This window comes from Ictidomys tridecemlineatus, chromosome 4, assembly GCF_052094955.1.
Source record: "Ictidomys tridecemlineatus isolate mIctTri1 chromosome 4, mIctTri1.hap1, whole genome shotgun sequence".
NCBI lineage: Eukaryota > Metazoa > Chordata > Mammalia > Rodentia > Sciuridae > Ictidomys > Ictidomys tridecemlineatus.
The window spans coordinates 56,752,999-56,772,913 of record NC_135480.1 but is presented as its reverse complement, the minus strand read 5'-3'; the positions used below and the strand labels follow the sequence as shown (position 1 = coordinate 56,772,913).

At 36.8% G+C, this 19,915-nt stretch overlaps 2 pseudogenes; both read left to right on the top strand.

The window, feature by feature from the left end:
* The first annotated feature begins 2,845 nt into the window (after positions 1 to 2,845).
* LOC101964078 (proteasome subunit alpha type-6 pseudogene) lies at positions 2,846 to 3,797 on the top strand (annotated as a pseudogene).
* A 6,119-nt stretch (positions 3,798 to 9,916) lies between these two features.
* Positions 9,917 to 12,090, top strand: LOC110597100 (Krueppel-like factor 9 pseudogene; annotated as a pseudogene).
* Positions 12,091 to 19,915: the final 7,825 nt, after the last annotated feature.

Below are 19,915 nucleotides of genomic sequence, written 5' to 3'. Positions count from 1 at the left end.
ATCAGACGGTAGCAATACATCAAATTAAATTACCCTCACTAGCTATAACATAAAATCACTGGAGAAGGTGCATATTGACAATCCAAGGTACAAAGGGAAAGAACCTAAAAGTTTTGTTTTTTTATTTTTTGTGGGGCTAGGGATTGAATCCAGGGCTTTGTGAATGCGAGACAAGCACTCTGCAAACTGAGCTATATCCCCAGCCCCCTGAAAGTTTTAAAGAAACATTTGCATGCCTAGCAAGACTCTCGGAAAACCACTACAAGAAACAAAACAAAACAAAACAAAAAAACTCCTCATGGTAACTGTTCTAAGACATGGGATTGTTTCCAGATGAGAACCCATAGGTGACTCACTCACTTGCTTAGTCCTTCTGAGACTAAGATTACTTTCATCAGCACTGAGCCAGGAGTGGAGGCTGAAGTCACCACTGCAGATGCTGAGGTCAATTATTTTAACAAATGTATTATCAGTTATTTTTTTTAAAAAATAGGAAAAGGAAAGCTAGTTATATTTATACATATTTTTGCTTACCATGCTTTCCCTTCCTTCCTGGCATTCTGAATTGTCATTTCCTTTCTGTTGGAGAGTTTCTTTTAGCCATGCCTTTTTAGTTTAGGTCTTCTGGCAACAAATTTACCTAGTTTTTCTTCATCTGAGAATATTCAAATTTCTTCTTCATTTCACATAAAAGTCAGGGTTGGCAGTTCTTTTCTTTCAAACATAAAACTTGATGCCATTTTTCTATAGCCTTCATGGTTTCTGACAAGGAATGTGCTATCATTCAAATAGTTTTTCCTTTATAGGTAAGATGTCATTTTTAATTTAGCTGCTTTCAGTATTCTTTGTACTTAGTTTTCAGAAGTTTAATGGTCACATATTTTGGTATGTATTTCTAATGTTTTTACTGTTTGATGCTAACTCTGCTTTTTGTATCTACAGTTTTTGTCTCAGCTAACTTGAGGCTTTTCAGTCATTTTTGGAGTGTCTTCTTAACCTCACTCTCTTTCTCATCTCCCTCTAGGAGTTTGATAACATGTTAGAGCTTTTGTTACAGCCCTTATGGATTCCTAAGTTTCTGTGTATTTCTTTCAGTTTATTCTCTCTCTGTCGCTCAAATTGAGTAATTTGTATTGTTCTATCTTGTATTGATTCTTTCCTCTGTTCCCTCCATTCTGCTGTTCAGTTACCCACAGAGCTTTTAAATTTAGTCATTATTTTTCAATTTTAAAATCTCTATATTTAGTTTTTCTTCTATCATTTTTTGCTGAGGCTTTTTACCTTTTTCCTTGTTGCAAATAAATGCATTCAGAATAGCTTTGGGATGTTTTTCCATGGTTGTTTAAAATGCTTGCCTGACAATGCTAACATCTTATTGCCTTAGTTTGGCATCAGTTGTCTTTTTTTCATTCAGTTTGAAATCTTCCTGGATTTTGGTATGACAAATGATTTTCAATTTAAACTTCACTTTCTTGTTTCTTTTTGAGACAGTCTTGCTACTTTTTCCCAGGCTGACTTCAAACAGTACTAAGTTCAAGCAATTCTCTTGCCTAAGCCTCCTGAGCAGCTGGTATGTTTCCATACCTAGCTCTGAATATTTTTGTGTTAAGCAACTATGGATTATATTTAAACCCATCTTAAGAGTTTCCTTGGATACTACTTAGCAGAAGAAAGGATTCTGTTTAGTTACTGCTAGGAGGAAGTAGATATTCAAGTTTCCAATTCAGCCTCTGTTGACACCTGTGGGAGATGACATTACTTCTGGGTGAAGACTGGAGTTCTAGCTTGGGTTCTTCACATGATCTCCACTGACACAATGGTAGTGGTCTTGTTACTTCTATCTTCCTCTGATATCATCCCATTAAAGAAAGGAAGGGGCTCCTCTTTACTGCTGGTTAAGGATAGAAGCTACCCTGTGGTCTCCACTGATACCAGTGAAATGATAGAGAGCTCATTATTGGCCAGAAGATTTCAAGGTCTGGATCCCTACTTGACCTTCTCTGACCACTACTGCAGTAGTGGATACTGAGGCACTTTACAGCCCCATATGGATGAAAGTCAAGTTTACCTTCCTCTGCTTTTCCTGGTGTAGAGAAAATGCGATCATAAATTCTTCTATGGATTGAGCCTAGCTTAAAGACATCTATATAGTGTCTCTGTGTGTGGTTTGTTTGATTTTGGTTTTGCTAGGCTGTCCTTTCCAGGTCTTTCTATAGAGAGTGCAGTCTTTGTTTGGGGTTTTTTGCTTGGATTTACCTCTTGACATTTCTGCATTACTGATTTCTTAGTTCCAAGCCTGATTTATATGAGGGGGAAAAAAGATAACCCAGAGAACATACCACAATGTCATTCTTTGTGTCCTGAGATTGCTAGGTGATCTGTCTCTCCACCTTTCAAAGGGTTTTTTGTTTGTTTATTTTAAATTTTGTTTTGGTTTTGGTACTGGGGGTTGAACCCAGGACCTCACATGTGTTAGGCAAGTACTTTATCACTGAACTACAGCCCCAGCCTTTTTTTATTTTTTGAAATTGCTTGTCTTTTACTATTAAGTTGGCTGACTTATAATTAAGTAGAATAACATTCATGGTTCATTCTGATTGAAAAAAACAGAAGCTTTATTTTTCTTAGGGTCATTATCACTGTCAAGAAGAAAATCAAGGTCATAACAGATTCTTTGTAGATTGTACTAAGAATTAATGTAGCTTAATCACACCCTTTTTACTTTCTAGGTTAATTAAGCAAAATGAAATGGTGATAAATTTTCTTTGAAACTTACAAACACGTGATTTTAGAATAACTGAATACATTAACCTCAAGATAAAACCATATTCTAAAATCATCATTTTAAATTTAAAGAAATAGGACTGTGTTTGAAGTAGTGGGTGTACCAACATGTCCCGTGGTTCCAGCGCTGGTTTTGACCGCCACATTACCATTTTTTCGCCCGAAGGCCGGCTTTACCAAGTAGAATATGCTTTTAAGGCTATAAACCAGGGTGGTCTGACATCAGTAGCTGTCAGAGGGAAAGACTGTGCAGTAATTGTCACACAGAAGAAAGTACCTGACAAATTATTGGATTCCAGCACAGTGACTCACTTATTCAAGATAACTGAAAATGTTGGCTGTGTGATGACTGAAATGACAGCTGACAGCAGATCCCAGGTACAAAGGGCACGCTATGAAGCAGCTAATTGGAAATACAAGTATGGCTATGAGATTCCTGTGAACATGCTGTGTAAAAGAATTGCTGATATTTCTCAGGTCTACACACAGAATGCTGAAATGAGGCCACTTGGTTGTTGTGTGATTTTAATTGGTATAGATGAAGAACAAGGCCCTCAGGTGTACAAGTGTGATCCTGCAGGTTACTACTGTGGGTTTAAAGCCACTGCAGCAGGAGTTAAACTGAGTCAACCAGCTTCCTTGAAAAAAAAGTGAAGAAATTTGACTGGACATTTGAACAGACAGTAGAAACTGCAATCACATGCCTGTCTACTGTTCTACCAATTGATTTCAAACCTTCAGAAATAGAAGTTGGTGTAGTTACAGTTGAAAATCCTAAATTCAGTATTCTTACAGAAGCAGAGATTGATTGCTTGTTGCACTAGCAGAGAGAGACTAGACATTGTCATTAGTTTACCAAATCCATGATGCCACTTGTCTGTGTGTTTGGTAACAACAAACCAACATTATGGAAGCCCTGGATTGAAAAAGGAACCTCTCCCACTCCTACTACTGAAGTAGTTAGGACTCTGTATAAATAAAAACAGTGCTTTTGGGAAAAAAAAATAAATAAATTTAAAGAAATAGATCCTTACAAGATATAAATAGCCCATAGGCTATATGCTGTTTTTTCTTTCTTTTTTTTTTTTTTGTTTAAACAAATATGCACCAGTGTTTCAACAATAAGGCAAATACCATGAATGTGAAAACTGATGTCTGCAATATACCACATTTAGAACTCAGGAGAGGTGAATTAGACAGGAGATAGTCATTCTAGTTAAACAATCAGATAACCTTATAACAAGTTGGTTTGCTGAATCAAAACTGTCCTTTTTTTTTTTTTCTTGACAATTAGAGGTCCCGTGTTGTCTCCAGACTCTTGTTTTATGTTTTATGTGAGAAGCAACAGAGATTAGACCTCCAGCAATGACAGTACACAGTGTTATCTCCCAGCTCTTCCATGTCAAAAGCATGTACTATCTTGGGGTTGTCTTTCTGGCTGTGAAGGTTTGCCATTGCTTTATTGTGAAGATCTTTAGCATAGACTATTTTGTAAGCTAGGTAACCAATTACAGTGGTTCCAGCTACAGGGTCACTACAGCAATCCATTCAACTCCTGCACTGGAATGGGAAATCAGACCCTTGTTCCCAGGACATATGCATAGGACACCAATCAAAAATGCAAACCCCCAGCGTTTTTTGTTGAATTTTGAGACAGGGTTTTGCTAAGTTGCCCAGGCTGCCTCCAAGCTTCCTATTCTCTTGCCTCAGCCTTCTAAGTAGCTTGCATGCACCACCACAACCAGCTTCAGCAGTGTTTTTAAATGCGTGTTTTATATAATATACAGTATCTTCAGATATACTTAACAGGAGGAATAGGGAAAAGTTCATCTAGTCCAGAAGTCATCTCTGTCTTTGTATCTGAAGTCTAAGTATATAGTTGTACCTTGCTTTTTAAAATCAGTTTCATAATCACTGCCTTTAATTAGAATGTTTATTTACTTTAAATTGAATGTTTTGGTTGAATTTTAGGTCTGTCATTTTGCTATTTGCTTTCTATTTGACCCATTTATTTTTTTCCTTTCTTGCTTTCCTATGTGCTTTTAATAAAAAAAAAATCTAAATACTTGTTAAAGATGGTAAGGTAATCAGGCACAGTGGCATATCCATATAATCCCAGCTACTCAGGAGGCTGAAGAAGGATTGCAAGTTTGAAGCCAGTCTTGGCCACTCAGCAAGACTCTGTCTCAAAATTTAAGAAAGGACTGGGAATGTAGTGGTGGAGTACTTGTCTAGAATGTGTAAGTTGCTGAGTTTGATCCCCAGTACTGGAGGAAAAATAAGTAGGGCAGAAGTCTTTCAAAGGAGGCCATGGCAAAAGGTACATACAGGCTTTACTGCATGGGGGTCTTGCAGTGGGGGACAGAGAACAGATTCAACTTTTGACTTCAACAAGAACACATGGGGATTTATAACCATGGAGGATGATAGAGGTCAGGGGGTGGAAAATTATTAAAAGGAAACATCAAGGATAAGGGGTTTTTAACTAAAATGACTTGGGTACAGTTCCTGTTTAAGGTAGACCACTGTGACAAAACAGCAGAAGGTAATCAGATAGCAGAGATTTTCCCTAAAACGACTTGGTATAACTTTTTCTCAAACTGGATTCCACTAGGATGGAGCAGAGGCCAAGGTTGTGGAACTTAACTCAGTGGAACTTGACTACAGTTTAAGACAAATGACAATATTTCTCAGTATTATTAAAATAGTTTTTAGTATTCATTTTAACTCATTTTCTTCTTTTTTTAAATGTATGATCTGCTTGCATTATATTTTAGTGGTTATGTTAGGGATTACACTACAAAACTTTAATTAGTCCAGTTCAGTTAAGGGTCATATAGTTTACTTCAGGTAAAATTGTAACAATTATGGCTCCACTAGTATCCCTACTCTACCCTTTGAGCTATTGCCATATGTAGCAATATATGTTCTAAAATCAATACATGGTATACATTTTTAAAGTCATATGTCTTTTAAAGAATAATAAAATATACAAATGCTTGTGTATTTATCCACATATTTAACATTTCTGGTGTTTTTTATTTTTTTCTGTAGATTGCCAACTAGCATCATTTTTCCTTGGCCCAAAGAACTAAATTTTTATGTTGGTCTGTTAGTAATAAATTCTTGAATTTTTTTTTACCCTCACCCTTACCACCTTGAATTGTTTTTATTTGAGTACAGGCTACTAAACTGCCTGAATATCAAATTCTTGTTTAACTTCTTTTTTAAAAAGCACGTTGACTATGTCATTCCAGTGTCATCTGTACTCCATTGCTTTTGATGAGACGTCTGTTTTTAATCACATCCTTGTCTCCTACGCTTTTCTCTGTTTTCTTTGGCTCTTAGCAATTTGATTATAATATTCCCAGGTGTGGTTTTTCTTTATATTTATTTGTTCAGGATTCACAGATTCTTGAATCTTTAAGTTCACGTTATTCAATAATGTTGAGATTTTAGTCACCACGTCTTCATATATTTTCCTGCCCCTTTCTCTCCTAGTACTCCATACACATATGTTGGATCAATTAATATTGTCCCAAGGAGGTGAATAGTAAAGAGATAAAGTCAGAGAAGTAATTGGAATCTAAATAATGCAGGGCCTTGTAGGTCACAATAAGAACTTTGGTATTGAATGAGATGGGAAGTCATTAGAACATTTGGAGAAGAAGGAAAAATAAGCTATAGATTTCCACATACATGTAGCAACATGAATCAATCATAAAAGCACTATGTTGAAAGGAGAATGCTTTATGGTGAAATATTTACATGCACTCATAAGCTTATTTTAATATATAAAAGGATCGATCAAACTGATATTATTCCAAGAATTTGAGGTTGATTTGATGTAAGAAAATTAATCTACTAATTGCTTTATTAACTGATTAAAAAAATTATGTGATTATCTCAATTTAGAAGCATTTGACAGAATACAAAGTACAATTCATGATTTAAAAAAAAAAAACACTAGAACAACAAGTCATTAATCTAGGAGTACTTCAAGAACCTTGTTGCAAAATTCATGCCTAGTAATGAAATGCTGAAAGCTTTCCTTCGATTTTGAGAATGAGACAAGGACTTCCACCAACACTTTTTTTTTCAGTTTTTTTTCCCCTCCCCTGTTACTGAGCTGAGAACTGAGTCCAGTGGCACTCTACATCCAAGTTACACCACCAGTTTTTAATTTTATTTTGAAAAAGGGTCTCAATAAATTGCCCAGGCTTGCATCAGCCTCCTGAGTCACTGGAAAATCATAGGCTTACATCACCACACTGGGCTCCAACACTTCTACTGAACATAGAAATTGACTTCTTAGCCAGTAGAGTAAAACAAAAATAAATAAATAAATGAGCCCAGTATGGTGGCACACACTTGTAATTGCAACAGCTGGGGAAGCTGAGATAGGAGGATTGCAAGTTTGAAGCCAGCAACTTAGCAAGACCCTCTATCAAAATAAAAAAAAATAAAAAGGCCTGGGGATGTAGCTCAATGGTAAAGCACTTCTGGGCTTAACCCCCACTCCACCCCCACCCCACCCCCCAAAAAGAAAAAAAAAATCAGTGAAATCAAATGTGAAAGGAAAAAATGAAATAAAACTGACTATATAAAAATAATGTATGTAGGAAAAACTTAAAGCTGCAGATAAATTATTAAGTTAACAAGGGTACTGCTTCATGGTCACCACAGGAAAAAAAAAAGTCTACTTCATTTCCATATATGAGTAAGCAGAAAATGAAAATTTGAAAGCTCTCACTTGCAATTCATTAAAATAAACAGTAAATGCCTAGAAACAAATCTAACAAAAGATGTGCAGGAAATTTATACATAAATGTAAAACATTACTGAGAGCAATTAAAGAAATGGACATATAGACTACAGAATTATAAGATTGAGTATAATAAATATATTGATTTTCCTCAAACTGAGCCAGCTTTAGAATATTCCATCAGTGTTTAAGGAACCTGACTATTATGGAAATGCAAAAGATAACAAGAGTCCTTTTAGGAAAGAAAAATGTGGGGGTTACTGTACTGTATATTAATATTTATTTGAAAGTTATTATAATTAACACAGCAATTCCAGACCTAATCTGTACCCCAGGGAGCTTCACTTACAGAAATTCATCTCATAGAACCCAATGGCAACTATACCCTGTAAGTGAAGCTGAAAGCATCTTCCACAGCTCTCAACACCATCCAGATAAGGGGAGCTGAGTAATGGAAAGATGGTTTGGCACATACTACTATTGACTATTTTGTTATTTTGTTTTTGAATGTATGCTGATGATAAATGATGGACATTTATACATTTGTACACATACATATTTGTTTCTGCTTTTTCATTTCTAGCATTTCTTGAAGGTAGTTATTGTTCCCTGCTGTTGAGGATTCAAGATTTTGATTAGTAAATTTTGAATTGATTTTCTGTTGTTACAAATCTGTTTCCCTTTGTTTCTATTTCTCCTTTTTTTCTTGCTAACAGCCAAACTCTAGTATTCTTTCACTCTTCCTTTAATTATTTTGTTTCTATGTTTTTCTTCTTCTCCTTCATAAACATATCCTACCTTGCCTCTTTGTCCTTGAATCTACAAACTCTTTTCTACCCACCCCCCCATCTCTCTTCTTTACTCTTAATGAACTCTTATCTTTAACTAGATACATATACATAACTGTTTCTTTTTTTCTCATTTCTAGCAATTTTTGAAAGCAGTTACTTTTCATGGACCAGTACTTTGAGGACTAAGATATTTGATTAGTACATTTAGGATTGGTTCTTGTATTCCTTTATCTTTATTTTTTAATTTTATTTTACACATTTTTTTTCCTCTCACTTATCTTTTTCCCTCAACTCTCTCTCTCTCTTTTCCTCTGCTAACAGCCAATCTCTACTTATTGCTCCTTCACTCAAAAGAGTGAAGTTTTTTGGTGGGTTCCAGGGATTGAACTCAGAGGGACTCGACCACTGAGCCACATCCCCAGCTAGATGTGTTAGAGACAGGGTCTCACTGAGTTCTTAGCTCTCGCCATTGCTGAGGTAAGCTTTGAACTCCTGATCCTCCTGTCTCAGCCTCCAGAGCTGCTGGAATTACAGGTCTACACCACTGTACCCAGCTCCCCTTCATTCTTTCTTTAATTTTTTACTTCTATTTTCTCTCCCCTCCCTAATAATCATCACATCTACATCACTACTGTTCTATCCCTGTTCACCACTTGAAATCATAAACTCTTTTATAAACTTACTGTTTTTACTGTGGGCAATAACTGATCATATCATTTCTGATTATTATGACAATTAACATTCTAGATGCTATAGTAGGATCTATTTGGTTTAATGCTGTAAACTGATTGCTTTGGTTGTTGTTATTATCTGTCTCCCCCTAAACTGTGAGGCACTGGAAACCTTCAGGGACACTAAACGTCCACTGGGTAGAAACTCTGCTCCCTCAAAACCAACTGTTAGGTAGACACAAAAACAACATAAAAAAGCAAGGAAACAAATCACCCAAAGCAAACCAAAATATTTCAATAACAGAATCCATCAACACCACAGTGGAAGAATTGTCAGAGAATGAGTTTAGAATGTTCATAATTAAATTGATTGCAAGGTAAAGGATGATTTAAGGGAAAAAATAGAGGAAGTGAAAGAGCACTTTAATAAAGAGAGTGATTCTGGAAAAAAAAAAAAACCCACCTCAGGCAGAAATCCTCAAAATGAAGAAATCAATAAAACAAACTAAACATTCAGTGGAGAGCTGAAGTTGTGGCTCAGTGGTAGAGTGCTTGCCTCACATGCATGAGGCATTGGGTTCTCATATTTCTAGCAATTTTTGAAGGCAGTTACTTTTCATGGACCAGTACTTTGAGGACTAAGATATTTGATTAGTTCATATAGGATTGGTTCTTGTATTCTTTTATCTTTATTTTTATTTTACCACATTAAAAAATACTAAAATAAAGGTATCCATCTACAACTAAAAAAAAAAAAAGTTCTAAAAAAAAAATTCAATGGAAAGGATGAACAAAAGATTAGAGCACTTGGAAGACCGAGTTTCAGGCAATGATAAAAAATATATAATCTTGAAAATAAAGTTGATCATAGTAAAAAGAGACCATTAACAGAACTTTCAAGAAATATGGGGTAACATGAAAAGAGCAAACTTAAGATTTATTGGGATAGATGAAGGTTCAGAAATAAAAACCAAAGGAATGCAAAATCTTTTCAATGAGATAATATGTGGGAATTTCCCAAACCTAATAAAAATTAAATGCAAAATCAAATATAGGAGGTTTACAAGACCTCAAATATAGAAAATTGCAACAGACTCATGCCAAGACTCATTATTAAGAAAATACCTAGGGTTGGAATTGTGGCTCAGTGGTAGAGTGCTTGCCTAGCATGTTAGGCCCTGGGTTCTATCCTCAGCTGTGTCCACTTTCAACTAGAAGAAGAAGAAGAGGAGGAAGAGGAGGAGGAGGAGGAAAAGAAGGAGGAGGAGGAAGAAGAAAATATTTAATGTACAGAATAAGAATACAATTTAAAGTCTACCAGAGAAAAATGAGAGGGAAAAGCGATCCAGGTATCAGTTGATTTTTCAACCTAGACCCCTAAAGCTAAGAGCACATGGAATGATATACAGCAAGTTCTGAAAGAAAATCAGTGCCAACCAAGAATATGATATCCTACAAAATTAAGCTTCAGAATTGACAATAAAATAAAAACCTTCCATGATAAATAAAAGTCAAAAGAATTCACAACTAGAAAGCTTGCACTATAAAACATACTCAACAAAATATTTCATACAGAAGAAATGAAAAATAAAATTGAGAACTAGCAAAAGAAAGAATTACACTAGAAGAACAGTCAATCAAAGAGAAACTAATTCAAATTAAAAACCAGAAACAGGGAATAAAAATCATTTTCCAATAATCACATTGAATGTAAATGGCCTAAATTCATCAATCAAAAGATAAAGACTGGGTAGACAGGATTAAAAAACAAGAACCAAATTATGCTATCTCCAAGAAGCTCTCCTCATAAGCAAAGATATCCACAGAATAAAGGTGAAAGGATGGGAAAAAAACATATCATTCACATGGACTTCATAAACAAGCAGGGATTTCTATTCTCACATCAGATAAAGTGCACTTCAAGCCAAAGTTAATCAGAAGGGACAAAGAAGGATATTTCATATTGCTTAACGGAATTATACTTCAACAAGATATACATAAATATTTATGCCTCAAATAATGGAGCATCTACATATATAACAAACTCTTCTCAATTTCAAGAATCAAACAGACCACAACACAATAATTCTGGGTGACTTTAACACACCTCTCTTACTACTGGATAGATCCTCCTAACAAAAACTAAATAAAGTAGCTACAGAACTAAAAAAGTACAAATAATAATTTACACTTAACAGACATATAAAACATTACATCCATCAATGATTGAATACACTTTCTTCTCAGGAGCACATAGATCCTTCTCTAAAATAGACCATATTTAGGCCACAAAGTAACTCTTGGCAAATACAAAAAAAAAAAAAAAAGAGGGACAGAGAGAAAATACCTTGCATTATATCAGATCATAAATAAATGAAATTAGAAATCAAGGATAAAATACTAGAAACTACTCTAATACCTAGAGACTAAATAATAACACTATTAAATGACCAAAGAATAGCAGAAGAAATCAGGGATAAAATTTAAAAATATGGACCGATCCAGACCCCATCCGTGTACAAAGCCACAGTCTGGAGAGTCCTGACAAGGAAATGGGATCCAACAGCGAAGTGACCACTGAATCAGGGTAGAGTCCTTTCCACAGGGTCCTAGCAGTACCCCTAGCCAGTTTCCCTCCTCCTGCCTGAAATGGCCCTACACTGGCTGTGAGAAAGTCTATGGAAAATGCTCTCATCTCAAAGTCCATTACAGAATGAACGGCCCTTTCCCCACACGTGGCCAGATTGCCTTAAAGTTCTCCAGCTCATATGAGCTGACTGGCCACTGCAGGACCCACACTGTGTGAGAAGCACTTCATGAGGAGTGATCCCCTAACAATGCAAACCCTGAATCACACCGAGTTCCACCCCAGCATGATAAATCCATGGAAAAAGGTGCTGGCCAACCCCCTGTGAGGTGGTACCCTGGCAACCAGGGAGGGATGGACCCTAGAGGACAAGATGACTCCCAGGGCACAGATGGACACATGAAAACCAAGCCCTGAAGAGGCTTGCTGACAGCAGGAGGTCACTGTTCTTTGGTCAATATTCTGATTTTTCCTTTCCTTATATTGTCTTAAAAAAACACATGGTAGCCTAAAATCATAATGAATACTTTTTCCTTTTCAGAGACAACTCTGGGAACTGTCTCTGGGTGCTGGAAGGAGGCAGATGCTTTTCTTTTTTTCTGTTTTAGTTTTTTTTGGGTGGGGGGTGGGGGTGGGGGCAAGGCCAAGACTGGGGTAGAATTTTAAAGATTCACACTGGTATACATATGTCTGACTGAGTGAGTTGACCTATGGCACCACAGTGTTTCTGGGCCCTTGATGCTGGCTGTCTCCTTAAATTGTTTTCTTACCTTTTAATGTAATGACAAGCGTGCTTCATTTTGTTTAGCAAAACCTTTCTTGAATAACTTTTGAGCTCACAGGGAAAGCTTAAAAGAAAATTCAAAAAAAAAAGAAAGAAAAAAAATACTTAGAGGTAAATGAGAATAGCAACACAAAATATCAAAATTCTTGGACAATATGAACACAGTTCTAAGAGGAAAGTCCATTGCATTGAGTTCATTTGTTAAAAGAATAGAAAGTCAACAAATAACATTACATCTCAAAGCCCTAGAAAAAGAATAAATCAACACCAAAAGCAGTAAAAGACAAGAAATAATTAAAATCAGAGTTGAAATCAATGAAATTGAAACAAACAAAAAAGCTTCAAAAAACTAAATGAAACAAGTTGGTTCTTTGGAAAAAATAAACAAAATTGATAAACCCTTAGTCAAACTAATAGAGAAAAAAACTCAAATTACTAAAATTTGGATGAAAAAGGAAATATGATAGAAACTACTGAAATACAAAGAGTAATCAGAAATTACAATAAAATGGAAAAATCACAAAGATATGGACAAATTTCTAGAGAGAGATGAACTACCCAAATTGAATCAGGTGGATATAGAAAATTTAAACAGATCAATTTCAAGCAATGATATTGAAAATGACATCAAAAGTCCACCAAAAAAGAAAAGCCCAGGACCAGACAGATTCTTTGCCAAGTTCTACCAGACTTTCAAAGACGAACTTATACCAATACTCCTCAAATTAGTCCATGAAATAGAAAAGGAGGGAACCCTTCCAAACTCATTCTATGAAGCTAGCATCGCCTTGATACTGAAACCAGACAAAGATACATCAAGAAATGAAAACTTAAGATCAATATTCGTGATGAACATAGATACAAAAATTCTTAATAAAATACTGGCATTGCTTATGAAAATTTATGAAAAGAAGATTCACATGATTATCTCAATAGGTACAGAAAAAAGGATTTGAAAAATTTCACCATCCATTCATATTCAAAACACAAGAAAATCTAGAGATAGTAGGAACATACCTCCACATTGTAAAAGCTATCTATGCCAAACCCAAGACCAACATCATTCTAAATGGAGAAAAATTGAAAGCATTCCCTCTAAAAACTGGAACAAGACAGGAATGCCCTCTTTCACAACTTCTATTCAATATAGTCCCTGAAACCCTTGACAGAACAATTAGACAAAAGAAAGAAATTAAAGTGATATGAATAGGAAAAGAAGAGCTCAAGTTATCTCTATTTGCTGAAGACATGATTTTATATTTAGAAGACCAAAAAAACTCCACCAGAAAGCTTCTAGAACTCATAAATGAATTCAGAGAGATAGCAAGACATAAAATTAACACCAATAAATTGAGTTCCTACACATCAATGATGAATCAGTTGAAAGAGAAATCAGGAAAACTATCCCATTCACAGAAGTGTCAAAAAAAAAAACAAAAAACAAAAAAACCTTGGGAATCAATCTAACAAGAGGTAAAAGACCTCTACGATGAAAATGACAGAACATTAAAGAAAGAAATTGAAGACCTTAGAAAATGAAAAGATCTCCCATGTCCTTGGATAGGCAGAATTAATATTGTCAAAATGACCATACTACTGAAAGTGCTATACAGATTTGATGCAATTCCTATTAAAATTCCAATGATGCTGCTCATAGGTATAGAAAAAGCAGTCATGAAATTCATTTGGAAAAATAAAAGAGGCCCAGAATACCCAAAGCAATCCTTAGCGAAAAAAGTGAAGCAGGAAAATTGGTGCAGCCAATATGGAAAGCAGTATGGAGATTCCTTGAAATCTGGGAATAGAACCACCATTTGTCCCAGCTATCCCTCTCTTCCAACTATACCCAAAGGACTTAAAAACAGCATACTATAGGGACACAGCCACAACAATGTTTATAGCAGCACAATTCACAATAGCTAAACTGTGGAGCCAACCCAGATGCCCTTCAGTGAATGAACAGATTAAAAAAAAATGTGGCATACATATACAAAGGAATTTTACTCAGCAATAAAAGAGAATAAAAACATGGTATCTGCAGGTAAATGGATGGCGTTGGAGAGGATAATGCAAAGTGAAGTTAGCCAATCCAAAAAAAACAAATGCCGAATGTTTTCTCTGATATAAGGAGGCTGACTCATAGTGGGGTAGTAGAGGGAGATCATAGGAGGAATAGATAAATTCTAGATAGGGAAGAAGGGTGGGAGGGAAAGGGAGGGGCAGGGGATTAGCAAGGATGGTGGAATGTGATAGACATCATTATCCAAAGTACATGTATGAAGACATGAATTGATGTGAACATCCTTTATATATAAACAGAAGTATGAAAATATTTTCTATATGTGTAATAAGAATTGTGATGCATTCCGCTGTCATGTATTTAAAAAATAAAACAATAAAAAAATGAGAAAAAAAAAGAAAAGTGAAGCAGGAGGCATCACTATACCAGAACTTAAATTATACTATAGAACTACAGTCAAAAATAGACATGAAGACCAGTGGAACAGAAGACAGAGACAAACTCACATAAATACAGGTATCTCATCCTAGACAAAGGCTCCATAAACATACACTAAAGATAGCTTCTTCAACAAATGGCGCTGGGGGAACTGGAAATCCATATGTAGTAGAATGAAATTTAACCTCTATGTCTCACCCTGCACAAAAATCAACTCAAAGTAGATCAAGGGCCTAGGCATTAGACCACAGACCCTATGACTACTAGAAGAAAAAATAGGCCCAACTCTCTATCACGTCAGCTTAGGAGCTGACTTCCTCAACAGTACATTTAAGGCACAAGAAGTATAATCAAGAATAAATAAATGGGATTTTATCAAACTAAAAAGCTTCTTCACATCAAAGGAAACAATCAAGAACATGGAGAGAGCTAGGCGCAATGGAGCACGCCTGTAATCCTACTGGCTGGCAAGGCTGAGGTAGGAGGACCATGAGTTCAAAGCCAGGCTCAGCAACTTAGCAAAACCTTGTCTCTAAGTAAAATATAAAGAACGGCTGAGGGATATGGCTCAATGGTTAAGTGCCCCTGGGTTCGATCCTTAAGTACCAAAAAAAAAAAAAAAAAAGAAAGGAAGGGAGGGAAGACAGGAATAGGAAAGATGATAGAATGTATCTACATAACTTTCGTATGTCTTTATGAATACACGACCAGTAAAACTTCACATGATGTATAACTGTAAGAATGGGATCCTAATTAGAATAAATTATACTCCATGGATGTATGTCAAAATATGCTCTACTGTCATATATATCTAAAAAGCATAACAAAAAAACCCCCGAAATTAAAAATATATAATAAAATTATAAACTTCTGCTCAGGGCATACCATGAATACTTGTGGTTCCAACTACTCAGGAGGCTGAGGCAGGAGATTTGCTTGAGCCCAAGCTGTTGAGGCCAGTCTGTGCAAAACACTGCAACTCTCTCTCTTCCAAACAAACAAAAAAATCTGTTCATCAATAAGCACCCGTAATGAGAGTAAAAAGACAAACCAGAGTGGGAGAAGATAAATGCAATACATTGAACCAAAAGGGGTTCTATCTGAGGTGTGGGTCTGTGTGTGTGCATCCTAAAAAATCACTGGAAGATGAAAATGAACTCACCTGGGAAAGAGTTCTAGGTAGATGAAGCAACATGTGTAAAAGACCCTAAAGTAGAAACAACTTGGGATGCATGAGAAACGAATGGAAAGCCTGTGTAGCTGGAGTTCTGAGAGAGGGGGAGGAGTGGGTTAAGGCACAGTTGGACAGCAAGGCTTGGGCAAGATCACACAGGGCCTGGGAAGAAGTCTGTTTTTTGTTCTGGAGGCAATGAGAATCCATTGAAGGATTTTAAGCAGAGAAATGACATAATCTCATTTACATTTTAAAAAGATCACTTGGCTATGTGCACAATGAATTGCTTTGGGAAGCAGAAGCAATTAGACCAGTAAGGTAGTTAATGCAGCGGTAAAATGTCCTGGAACCAGGTGGCTGGTCAGAGAAGTCACCTGGAAAGAGAATGATCTGGAAATGAAAGGCTCTAATTACTAGTTTCTGTCTGTAGAAGTTATAGAGGGCTTTGTGCAATTACATAATGGGTTAGTGTTTGAAGCTGAACTGTTGTCTCTGCCAAAATCATGTTGTTTCTTTTGGAGATGTGTTCGCTTAGGACTGTATTATGGAAGCAAAAGCAGGAGCACACAACTGTGGAAGCAAGACCTATTTACTCGCAGACCTCTAAAAGGGATGCTGAACAAGACCACGCCCAGACTGATAGACATCCAAACCAACTTTATTCTTTTCTCTTACCATCTCTGCAAACTGTATTCATTGGAGAGGACTCTTTCCTTGCTATGGAGAAAAGCCGCAGCAAGTCTGTGAGATTCTTAGTTAACAGTTCTTCTTCTTGTTCTCCTTCTTCTTGTTTTTTTTTTTTTTTTTTGTACTAGGGATTAAACTCAGGGGGACTTGCCAATGAGCCACATCTACAGCCCTATTTTGTATTTATTTAGAGACAGTATCTCTATGAGTTGTTTAGTGCCTCACTTTTGCTGAGGCTGGCTATGCACTCGCAAGCCTCCTGCCCTAGCCACTCGAGTTGCAGGGATTACAGGTGTGAACCACCAAGCCTGTAGTTCTATGACCAGTTTAAAGACAAAACATAATTTCAAATAATATCTAAATATGTCTAACAATAAATAATTTGTACCTGTCATGGCTTTAAATCTTTTCCCCTCTCAGCTCTGCCCCGCTTAAAAGTCAAGGAGCCTGCTTTGGGGAATGGAGGAGTGCTCTTTCTTCCCATACTTCATCTCCAACTAATTGCTGCTATTTATTGTGTGCCCAAGTCGAGAGAGAGAGAGAGAGAGAGAGAGAGAGAGAGAGAGAGAGAGAGAGAGAGAGAGAGAGTAAGGGGGTAAAACAGTCTGGCTTGACTGGGAGGTTATGTGTCCTATGTGCCTGACAGATATTTCATAGGTAAATCCCTGCTGTCATCTAGAGACCTTGGTAGATACATATATATTCTGGGTGGAACCCTGCAACTCCCTCCCCAGCCCACATGGCACACTCCTCACTTATCTGTGCCAAGTCTCCTAGCCTCTTCAAAATGGTCCTATTGGACAAGACCGAAGACCCAACCCCACAGTTCCCTCTTTCCTGCAAGGAAAGAGGATACACACATGCAGCACTTGCCAGAGGAAATTCTGGAAATGGAGACCAATGTCAAAGCAGCAGCAATCTCTTGACCCCACCACTGAAAGAGTTTGTGAGCCTTTACTTGCCCTGTACATTTCCAGGGTAGGGATCAGACTCCAAACTCATCATTCCTCGGCTGTAGGAATAAGTACCTCATGCTCCCTAAATAGTCCCAATGAAGTTTCCAAGGGACTTGAAGTAGGAGGGCAAAATCCTGCCCCTCCCTAAAGAAGGGGTTAGGTTCTGACAGACCCACGGTTTCACTGAGAAACAAACTTTCTGAAAAACAATTGTGTACCAATCTGCTCCTATCCCATCCTTTTTACTTATGACTTGAACTTCTAGTATGCTATAAATGCTGCCAGCACTAGTTCAATCATTCCTTCATCCATTCTCCTAGAAATAATATTTACTTCTCTTTTCCTTTAAACCTCAATTTGCTTCCTGTTTCACTGAAAAAATTCAAACCAGAAAAGAATTTGTGGGGACTGATCTTAATTTACTGACCCAGAAACTCAGGGAAAAGGCTAGAAATCTGCACAATAATGAGCCTTGTAGGTGATTCTAATGAACTCTAAAGTTTGAGAACCACTGCCTTTCATATTCTAGCAGTAATACCCTTCTAATTCAATCTATCTCTTACTACTCTTGTCCCTCCTTCAATCAGTTTTAGCCACACAGATTTCCAGTTCCTTAATCAGTGAGCAAGCTATTATTCCTTAATGAAATATACATTATTTTTCTATTAGTATGGACTCTCAACAAAAGACATTGAAGCCCAAGAATGGACTTGAACAAGTTTGTCCTGAAGCTGATGACAGAGAAGGCAGGACCCAGATCAGGCTTGAGAGAGTCCTGCTTTTAGAATCAGGATGACTGATGTGATGACAGTAGGGCCTGAGTCAGATTCAGAGAGATGTTTATTCAGGTGGCTGCAATCAGAATAGGCAAAGGGAGTATCCAAATTATAAGGCAGACCTCAGCTGGCCTGCTGAGTTTAATGAGAAAACATAGGAAATACTCCAGAGCTATGAATGTTAGTAACATTTGGGAAAAAAGGCAAATGTGGAGCTAGCTATGAAAGATGATTGTGTATCCTACAGTGAGATACTTTTGATACTCAAAACACATTTATTAATCTTTATGGATTGCCTCCCACTTGGTTATTACAGGAAGCTCCTACTTCATGCCACAATAGTCTCCCAATAAGTTCCATGAAACTGGAGAGAACTGTCAGAGCATTTTATGTTGGCTGCCTGGCAGCCAGCTCCACTCACCAGCTCACATTACCCCTAACATGGAAGTCTTTCTAGTAGGTTGTATAAATTCTGCTCTTTTGAAATAAATGCCATCCTGCCCTCTCCCTCCCTTTCTTTGTCCATAGATCTTCTGGAGCATCTCCTCCCGTTAAGAAGTTGGTACCTGCTCCACTGTCAACTTTACTATCATTCTGGAGAAATTCAAATCTACACAGACAACCCCCTCCCCATAATACCTGACCCTCAGTTCATTATTCAATCTCCAGGCAACCTCCCTTTCACGCCTCTTAGGCACTTACCCCACTGGACACACCCTAGACTACCCTCACCTGGAGCTGCTGTTTCTAAAATTAATAATTCAGGCTTCTGATTTCTGAAAGTTTCCCATCTTCCCAGGTCACTTGTCTGATTATCGTACAACTTGCCATACAAAAACCTACTCCGATCTCCACTCTCTTACCTGTTCTACAAAACTCCACAATTGAGCATAGCCATCACTTACATGTGATAGCCTAAAACTCCTTTCCTCATTATCTGTTCATTTCAGTTGCATGACATCAACTCTGGATGATCCCATAATACTCACATCTTTCACAGTTATATCCAGATTCCTGAGTAGATAAGGACAACCACATCATTAGATGGACTGGTAAAACTGTAAATTCAAGAATATGACAAATTCAAACCGCCCTCACCATTGTGCAGCAATCTTCACTCAATTGCAATCTGACTTCTCTCTCATTTTAATAGACCTCTCAACAGCATATGATAGTTGACAATGTGCCCATTCCTCCTGTATTAAAAAAACTACTTTTCTGATTTTACTCCTCTATGGTTCAACCTTCTCATCTTGTCACCTTTACTGGTTAATTTTCCTTTGTCCATCTATTAAATGCACTTCAGAATTCAATTCTGAGCCACTTTCTCTTTTTTTTTTTTTTCCCTATCAATAATACTTTATCTATTCCATCAACTTTACCACCTCTAGGTTACATCCCCAAATCCCTAGCACAATTTCACCCATGTCTCATACTTTTCTTTCCTTTCTTTTTCTTTTTTTGAGACAGGTCTCACTATGT